Source organism: Peromyscus maniculatus, chromosome 1 (assembly GCF_049852395.1).
Source record: "Peromyscus maniculatus bairdii isolate BWxNUB_F1_BW_parent chromosome 1, HU_Pman_BW_mat_3.1, whole genome shotgun sequence".
Lineage (NCBI taxonomy): Eukaryota > Metazoa > Chordata > Mammalia > Rodentia > Cricetidae > Peromyscus > Peromyscus maniculatus.
The window spans coordinates 186,486,525-186,496,209 of NC_134852.1; positions in this window are offsets into that span (position 1 = coordinate 186,486,525).

Genomic DNA, 9,685 nt, shown 5'->3' on the forward strand with positions numbered 1-9,685 from the left:
CCCATTGAGACTCTGGCAACTGTCACGCCTACGAGGCGGGGCGAGGGGAGGTGCTGGAAACCTGAGAGCTGGATGGGCAAGCGCTCGCTCTGGGCGCGCTCTCTGCGCCTGGACCCTGGATGGTGGAGATTGATTGTGCAGAGCTCCAGAGAACACTGCTGGATTGCTATACGCCTTCCCCAGACCCCCGCGACCTATCCATTCCTTCATTTGTAAGTCATCCACTAAATAAATCTTCCTTTTAACTACGTGGAGTGGCCTTTATAATTTTCCCCAATATCTGGAGCCCACGTGGGTCAAATTCCAAAGGTCTGGGCGGCTCCTGCCCTCAGCCTGTTCCCCGGCTGGCGGGTACCTAAACCCGCCTGCAAAGTTCCATATAACCAGTCCATTCCCGAAAAGGGGAGCAGCTAGTCCGGTCTCAGCTCCCTAGCTTAGCCCCGAGACCAGTGAAAAACCGCTGCGAGTGAGGTATCCGCACCCGGCTCCCAGCCATCCCGCCATCTGCCTCCAGCTGCCGCCAGCCAAGGTCGCCAGCAGGCCCTGCTTTGGAGCTGTACCAGCACCGCCTGCTGGTTGAAAAGCGCTACTACACCCCCCATACCACAGAAAGGTAAGATAAGCAAACCAGCATTTTATTTCAAGTAAAAGTACTTGATAATTTTACATCTTAAAATTGACTAACAAATTTTGAGTAATTCTTGTAATATGGCTGACAACATTACCTCACAAGAATTTAAAAACCTTTTTGCCTGTATGATGAATGACATTCTCCTGGAAATATATGACCTTCCTCAGGCATATTTGGCCTGTACCATTTTGGCATTCATCGTAATAATTCACACAGTGTTCAAACACTGCTTTAATAATAAGAACAAAGATGAGTCATTATTGGGACTGATACAGGCTTTAAAAGATAGCAATGAAGACTTACAGAAAAAGAATCTCTTTCTGGAATCTGCTTTCAAAGATAGCAATGAAGGCTTACAGAAAAGGATTCTCTTTCTGGAGTCTGCTTTAAAAGATAGCAATGAAGACTTACAGAAAAAGAATCTCTTTCTGGAATCTGCTTTCAAAGATAGCAATGAAGGCTTACAGAAAAAGATTCTCTTTCTGGAATCTGCTTTAAAAGATAGCAATGAAGGCTTACAGAGAAAGAATCTCTTTCTGGAATCTGCCTTCAAAGATAGCAATGAGGGCTTACAGAAAAAGATTCTCTTCCTGGAATCTGCCTTCAAAGATAGCAATGAAGGCTTACAGAAAGAGATTCTCTTTTTGGAATCTGCTTTAAAAGATAGCAATGAAGACTTACAGAAAAAGAGTCTCTTTCTGGAATCTGCCTTCAAAGATAGCAGTGAGGGCTTACAGAAAAAGATTCTCTTTCTGGAATCTGCTTTAAGAGATGGCAATGAAGACTTACAGAAGAAGAATCTCTTTCTGGAATCTGCCTTCAAAGATAGCAGTGAGGGCTTACAGAGAAAGATTCTCTTTCTGGAATCTGCTTTAAGAGATGGCAAGGAAGACTTACAGAAAGAGATTCTCTTTCTGGAATCTGCTTTCAAAGATAGCAATGAAGGCTTACAGAAAAAGATTCTCTTTCTGGAATCTGCTTTAAGAGATAGCAATGAAGACTTACAGAGAAAGAATCTCTTTCTAGAATCTGCTTTCAAAGATAGCAATGAAGGCTTACAGAAAAAGATTCTCTTTCTGGAATCTGCTTTAAAAGATAGTAATGAAGGCTTACAGGAAAAGATTCTTTCTCTAGAATCTGCTAATCAGGATTTACAAAACAGGCTTGTACCCAAAATTGATTTTATTGATAATAAATATGAATATCTAATGGATAGAACACTAACTCTCCAGAGTGAAGTTATGGCTACTCAGACATTGCATAAGGAAGAAAGATTATCATTAATTGATAAGATAAGGTCTATGGAATCATGTGCTTCTGAGGAAAATAAAAATGTCTATGATTCCATGAGAAATCTGGAGTCCCTTGCAAGAGAGGAGGTTCACTCCCTAGAACAGACCCTAGGTGCTCGTTTGCAAGCCCTAGAAGAAACTCTCAGTAAACGTGACAAGGGAACTAATAAGCAGAAGGTCAAGACCATAGAGGTTGTAACATCTCCAAACAGCTCTCATACAATGGCTTATCCTGTTATCGTCCATGAGAAGCCAGCAGATGACACACACCCCGAGCCATATATGACATATACATTACAACCAATTTCAACAAGGGACTTTAAAAATATAAAGGAAGCAGTAGTTACATATGGGATACATTCCACATACGTAAAACAGATGTTAAATTCATGGTCTACCTCACATAGAATCATCCCAGATGACTGGCATCAGTTAATTTCAGCTGTTCTAGAATATAGCCAGCAGCTACAGTGGAAGAGCTGGTTGAGAGAAGAGGCAAAAAATTTAGAACAACAAGGTAAACTCAGAGGTTTTGTGATCTCCCAAGATCAAATACTTGGTGAGGGATGTTTTGCTGACAGGAATGTACAAGCCACTTATGATGAGCATACAATATCCCTATGCCGTACAGCAGCTCTAAATGCTTGGGAAAAAAATCCAGAACCTGGAAAACCAACTGAGGTATACACAAAGATATTTCAGGGACCACATGAATCTTTCACTGATTTTTTACAAAGGCTGAACACAGCTATAACAAAAGCTATATCAGATAAAGAATTAAGAAAAGTATTAACTGAGTCCTTGGCATTCGACAATGCTAATGCAGAATGCAGAAGAATACTTACACCACTAAAGATCAGATCAGCTCCTTTGGAAGAATGGATTCAGTACACTAATGGTGTTCAGTCTCTTAACTACAGTAATGAGGCTTGGATAGGAGAGACAAATCCCAGAGGTGAAAGAAGGCCCCGTGTTACCAAATGTTTTAAGTGTGGTACACCAGGGCATATAAGTAAAAACTGTACATGGGGTACTCCTAGAAGTAATACTCCTTCTAGGAATAGCCTAAACAGGAGACCCCAACCACCTCCTGGATTATGTAGAAGGTGTGGCAAAGGCCAACATTGGACCAATGAGTGCAGATCAAAAATAGATATACGAGGCAACCCTTTACTGGCGGGAAACGCCTCAGGGGGCCTCTTGCAGGCCCCCAAATCAAATGTAGTATGAACATTCCCAGCCACTGTGGAAGAAATTCCTCTCCAGGACAACTGAATAAACCAATGCTTAATGTAAAAACCGATACTGCAATGGATGATAAAACAGCTTTGATAGATGGATCACAGTTTACAAAGAACACTGTAAAACAAATATTTTGGCAGACTTCCATAAATGAACAAAGATCAAAGCTTAGAATTCGAATTAATGGCCTGGTTCTGGAGGGCCTGGTAGACACAGGTGCAGATGTGACTATAATTACACCAAAATCATGGCATCCGAATTGGCCTCTTCAAGAGGTAGATGTCCAACTGTTAGGGATTGGCACCCTATCTCAGATAAAACAGAGTTCGAGATGGGTTGAATGCATAGGGCCAGAAGGACAGAGAGGAAGGCTGAAGCCATATGTAGCAAATGTAGCAGTAAATCTTTGGGGCCGAGATCTGTTACAACAGTGGAATACCCAGATTAAAATTCCTACACTTTCAGAAAAGGAATACAGACCAATGCATGTTTCTAGGAATAATATCATAACATGCTATAAAAATCAGTCACCAACCATTCAGGCTGTTCACAAACAGAGCACAACTGTTGTTGAAATCTCAGAAGTACCAACTGCCTTACCTTTAAAATGGCTAACTAATAAACCTGTCTGGGTTGGACAATGGCCTTTGACAAAAGAGAAGCTACAAGCTTTAGAACAGCTGGTTCAAGAGCAGTTAAATGCTCAACACATTGAAGAATCTACCAGCCCTTGGAATTCTCCTGTATTTGTTATTAAAAAAAATCTGGTAATTGGAGAATGCTGACAGATCTGAGAGCTAATAATAAAGTAATTCAGCCAATGGGCTCCCTACAGACTGGGATCCCCTTGCCCTCTATGCTACCAAAAGAATGGCCTATAATAGTTATTGACTTAAAAGACTGTTTCTTTACCATACCCTTACAGGAAAATGATAAAGAAAAATTTGCCTTCACAGTACCTAATTATAATAATTCTCAGCCAGTCAAGAGATATCAATGGAAGGTCCTCCCACAGGGAATGTTAAACAGCCCTACTTTGTGTCAATACTTTGTGCAGAAACCATTAGAGATAATTCGTGTAAAGTTTCCACAATCCATAATTTATCACTATATGGATGATATCCTATTAGCTGATCCAAAGTTAGATACATTAGAAAGCATGTTTGAAGAAGTAAAAAAAGTTTTGCCTCGCTGGGGACTGCAAATTGCTCCTGAAAAAATACAAAGAGGAGATTCTATTAATTACTTAGGATATAAGATAGAGCTACAAAAAATTAGACCCCAAAAGGTACAACTAAGAAGAGATAGATTGAAGACTCTTTTTTTTTTTTTTTTTTTTTTTTTGGTTTTTCGAGACAGGGTTTCTCTGTGTAGCTTTGCGCCTTTCCTGGAACTCACTTGGTAGACCAGGCTGGCCTCGAACTCACAGAGATCCGCCTGCCTCTGCCTCCCGAGTGCTGGGATTAAAGGCGTGCGCCACCACCGCCCGGCTAGATTGAAGACTCTTAATGATTTTCAAAAGTTATTATGAAGCATTTCCAACTTACTGGGTATCATGGGAATACCCAAAGATGGACTACAAAATTTGGCTAATACTCTAGAAGGGGACAAAGAATTAAATAGTCCAAGAGAATTATCAGCCGAAGCTGAGAAGGAATTGGCTCTAGTAGAAAAGACAATTCGAGAAGCACATGTGGATCGTGTGGATCCAGAACTTAAATGCATTCTTGTCATATTCCCTTCCAGACATTCCCCAACAGGTATTTTGATGCAGAGGGAAGATATTATATTGGAATGGATATTCCTACCACGTAAACCAAATAAGAAATTAAAGACTTATATAGAAAAGATCTCTGATTTGATTCAAAAGGGTAAATTAAGACTTCGCCAGTTGACAGGAATGGACCCAGCAGAAATTGTAGTACCATTAACTAATGAGGAAATTTCATCACTATGGAAAGATAATGAATACTGGCAGAGAGCCTGCAGTAACTTTTTGGGAGAGATTAACAACCACTATCCCAAAAGCAAGAGAATAGAATTCATAAAGAAGAGTGAATGGGTCCTTCCTCACATTGTACGACAAAAGCCAATCTCTGGAGTCCTCACATTCTACACTGATGCAAATAAATCAGGGAAAGCAGGATATAAATCAGGAGACTTAAGTAAAGTGGTACAAAGTCCATATAGCTCTGTACAAAAGGCAGAACTGTATGCCATTCTTATGGTACTGATGGACTTCACAGAACCCCTCAATATAGTCACTGACTCTCAATATGCAGAGAGAGTTGTTTTACATATTGAAACTGCTGAATTTATTCCTGATAATACAGAATTAACTTCATTATTCATACAATTGCAGAAAATCATCAGAAAAAGGGAACATCCTATATATATAACACATATCAGATCCCATACAGGTCTACCAGGACCTTTAGCACAAGGTAATGATGAGATTGATCAGTTACTAATAGGTAATGTGCTAGAAGCTTCAGAATGTCATAAGAAACACCATGTAAATAGCAAAGGTTTGAAGAAGGATTTCTCCATCACTTGGCAACAGGCTAAGGATATTGTGAAAAAATGTTCTACTTGTTCCATCTATAACCAAACTCCATTACCTGCAGGGAGTAATCCAAAAGGTATACAAAGAAATGAAATTTGGCAGATGGATGTGTTTCATTTTGCAGAATTTGGAAGATTAAAGTATGTACATCATACCATTGACACCTATTCAGGATTTCAATGGGCAACTCCTATGAGTTCTGAAAAGGCTGATTCTGTGATTACACACCTATTAGAAGTTATGGCCATCATGGGAATACCTGTACAAATTAAGACAGACAATGCCCCAGCATATGTCTCCAATAAAATGAGACAGTTCTTTGCTTATTATAATATAAAGCATGTTACAGGTATACCACATAATCCCACAGGCCAAGCAGTCATAGAGAGATCCAATCGAACTTTAAAGGATATGCTAAATAAACAGCAACAGGTAACAATGACTCCTAGAAATAGACTGCATAGTGCTTTATTAACCTTGAATTTTCTCAATGCTAATGAGAAAGGAACAACAGCTGCGGAGAGACATTGGACGATAGACAAAACTCCTGAGCTAAACCAACCAGTTTATTTCAAGGATGTGCTGACCTCAGAATGGAAACCTGGATATGTTCTATGTTGGGGAAGGGGTTTTGCCTTTGTTTCTGCAGGAGAAGAAAAGCTATGGATACCAACAAAATTAATAAAAATCCGATTCGAACAGGAAAAACCCCTTGATGAAGAGAAGTAAAAGATCATCCACCAATGTGACATCTCTACAAGTTGTAAGAAAAATTTAACAATCAAAGGGTGGGGTAGGGTTCTGTTTTTGTCTTTCCAGGATAATGGAAATACCCATCTTCCAAAACTCATAAGGCCTTGGATATCCGGATGTTTACAGCAGAAAGGAAGAATCTATTGGTACCAATTTACACATGGTAAAATCTCACTGTCTAACATCTTTCTCTCTATCAATCTAGAAAAGTTGTGGTTCCAATTCAATTATAGCCAAGCTGGCTTTGGAGATGGAATTGGCTCACTCCTTCTCTAAACCCAAGCATATTGCTAAAAGAAAAGTTTAAGAGATTCTTCGGTCCCATATCAGAAGAGCCCTCTGGTGTGAGACAGAAGGAAACCAATAAAAAGGGACCATTATCTTCTAAATTCTAATTCTCTCCATGCTTACTCTTGATTTCTCAGAATCCTTTCTTACATGCTATGTCCTCTTTAAATCCAAACCTCCCATTTTTGATAACAAATAAGTTTTTCCAATAGCAATCTCAGAAGTCTCCAGAAGGAAGATGGGGCCCCAACAACAACAACTCTACCCAATCCAGAATGATGCCATGGTAATCATCATCATACTACACTTCTTGCCAGAATTTCAGACAATCTTACCCATTACTCTAAAACTTGCTGCAGAACCTACAGTTAGTCTAACTGAGATTTAACTATCTGAGCTTTCTCACAGTACCCAACAGAGATAACATCACCCCCTAAATGGCAGGAAGCAATTCTAAGAAAACGACGCCCCTTCTCCCTTAGGTTTCATAATTCTCAGGGTTATGGATGACGGTTGTAGGGGTTGGGGGTGGAAGAAAATATTAACTCAGTATTGTAAAAAAAAAAGGGGGGGCGGAAGAAATGGAACGGATAGGTATAAGATATGACGGTAAATCATTGTATATACTAGTAAACAAACTTGGTAAAATAGCAACCTTAGACAATTTCCACTGTAATTTGTACTGTTACAGATTCTTATATGTTGATACAAATGTAAACTATTTTTATACTCCTGTTTAAGATAATTTGTATATTGATACAAATACAGAACTATATTTGTTATAATGTACATATATTTCTACTCTTATTTGAAACATTTTTATATTGATACAAATGTAAATTTATATCTGTCATACTTTATATATGTTCTACTTCTGTTAGGATATTTGGTATATTGATATATATTTAAGATTATTGTCATATTGCATATCGCACTATATATTCCTACCTCTGTTATAAATATCTTGTGTATTGTCACAATTTTGAAGTCATCGTTCTTCACCATACATTTGCTTATAGACTGTTTACCTTATTTACGTGAAGCCTTAGTCCTTAGGTTATTTCGGTAGATAGGATTTATAGATTTATAGTCGCCTATGCCTGTCATCTCTATAGTTACGTTAGTTAGGTTATCCAGATTTACAGATACATAGGTCAGATGGACAGGTAATCTTCAAATACTTCATAGACCTAGAGAATATGGCATTTAAATAACTTAGAATTCTGTTGACGTGAGGCACAATTGCTCCTGGCTGCACCAATTGATCCCGAGAGAATGTTGGGCTTCTAAGACATTTCCATTTGGAAGTTTGTCTTTTTGGCACAAAATGGCCTACGGGGCAAAGAACTGCCCTTGCCTTGATGGCTGACAGTACAAATGCAATGCTGTCCTTTCTGGACAAGCGGGACACAAGGAAAGTGACCACTGTACTCTGCCAAGACAGGGTAAGATGGTCTTTCAGAAATCCTGCTTCTGAAAATGGTCTGTCAGATACTCTAGGCCTGTAGCCAATTTGAATGCACCAACAATGCTGAGAAACATTAGGTGACTGTTCAGGCTGCCAGCTGTCTTGGTCTACTCTTGCAAGACTCCCGAAGTTGCTTGCATCCATCTACCATTTCTCAAGTACCATTATGTTCCTTTTCAGGTCTTTGATGGGATTGAAGACTAGCAGTTATAGTTACAACTTAGTATATATAATATCTTAGATAGAACATATTAAGTATTAGATTCAGGTTCTTTAGGATAGGACACCTTTGAATGATCTTTATAACATGCCGTTTACCTATGCTCTATACTTCTCTGGATTTTAGAATGTGTTTCTTGCTTGATATTGTTTGCATTGGTTGTAGTTACATCTTATCTAGGTCATTATCCCTCATTATTTCTGGACAATATTTGATAACCATTCCTTTGTATATAGTCTTGTATTAGTTTAGAACCTTCTTATTTAGACAAAAAGGGGGAGATGTAGTGGGTAGCCATTCCAGCTTGGATCTGGAAGCTTCAACCCCCATTGAGACTCTGGCAACTGTCACGCCTACGAGGCGGGGCGAGGGGAGGTGCTGGAAACCTGAGAGCTGGATGGGCAAGCGCTCGCTCTGGGCGCGCTCTCTGCGCCTGGACCCTGGATGGTGGAGATTGATTGTGCAGAGCTCCAGAGAACACCGCTGGATTGCTATACGCCTTCCCCAGACCCCCCGCGACCTATCCATTCCTTCATTTGTAAGTCATCCACTAAATAAATCTTCCTTTTAACTACGTGGAGTGGCCTTTATAATTTTCCCCAATAGTCTGTATTTTTCCACTAACTAGAGATTCTGTCTTTGTCCCTGACATCTCTCCCTTCTTAGGAATTAATCTAAGGGCCAACATAAACCAGGTTCAAATGGTCTAAAAGGAGGGCTCTGAAAGAGGCTTTGCATGGAGGATTACAGAGGCCCTATCCCTCTAAAAGTTGTGAAAAAAGGTGCGAGAGGGAATGTCTCTCCAGATTCAAGCACCACAGGCGTCCCCATTGTGCAGGAATCAGTGGACCGTGCAGTTTTCTGAGGGAGCAGAAATGGGTAAGCACAAGGCTGTTACTGCACAACTGCTATGCAACAGGGCATATAATCCAGGCTCTCGGGATTTGGGGGTGCCATGGTCCCCAGCCTGTGCAGTCCCAGCTGCACTCCAATCATGCCTTGAGTGAGCCTTTTTCCCACACACAGGTGCAGCCTTCCCCCAGTGAAGGGGTCTGTGTGGAGCATCTCTAGTCAGGGGAAATTTCAACCCTGGAGTCCTGCATATCAAAGCAGTGGTAATGAACCTGTGTAGCTAGAGTTTTCCTGCCTTGCCCACAGTCAGGACAAATCTCTGTCACCCGCCAGTCCCACAGCCACTCAGACCCAACCAAGTAAACACAGAGAC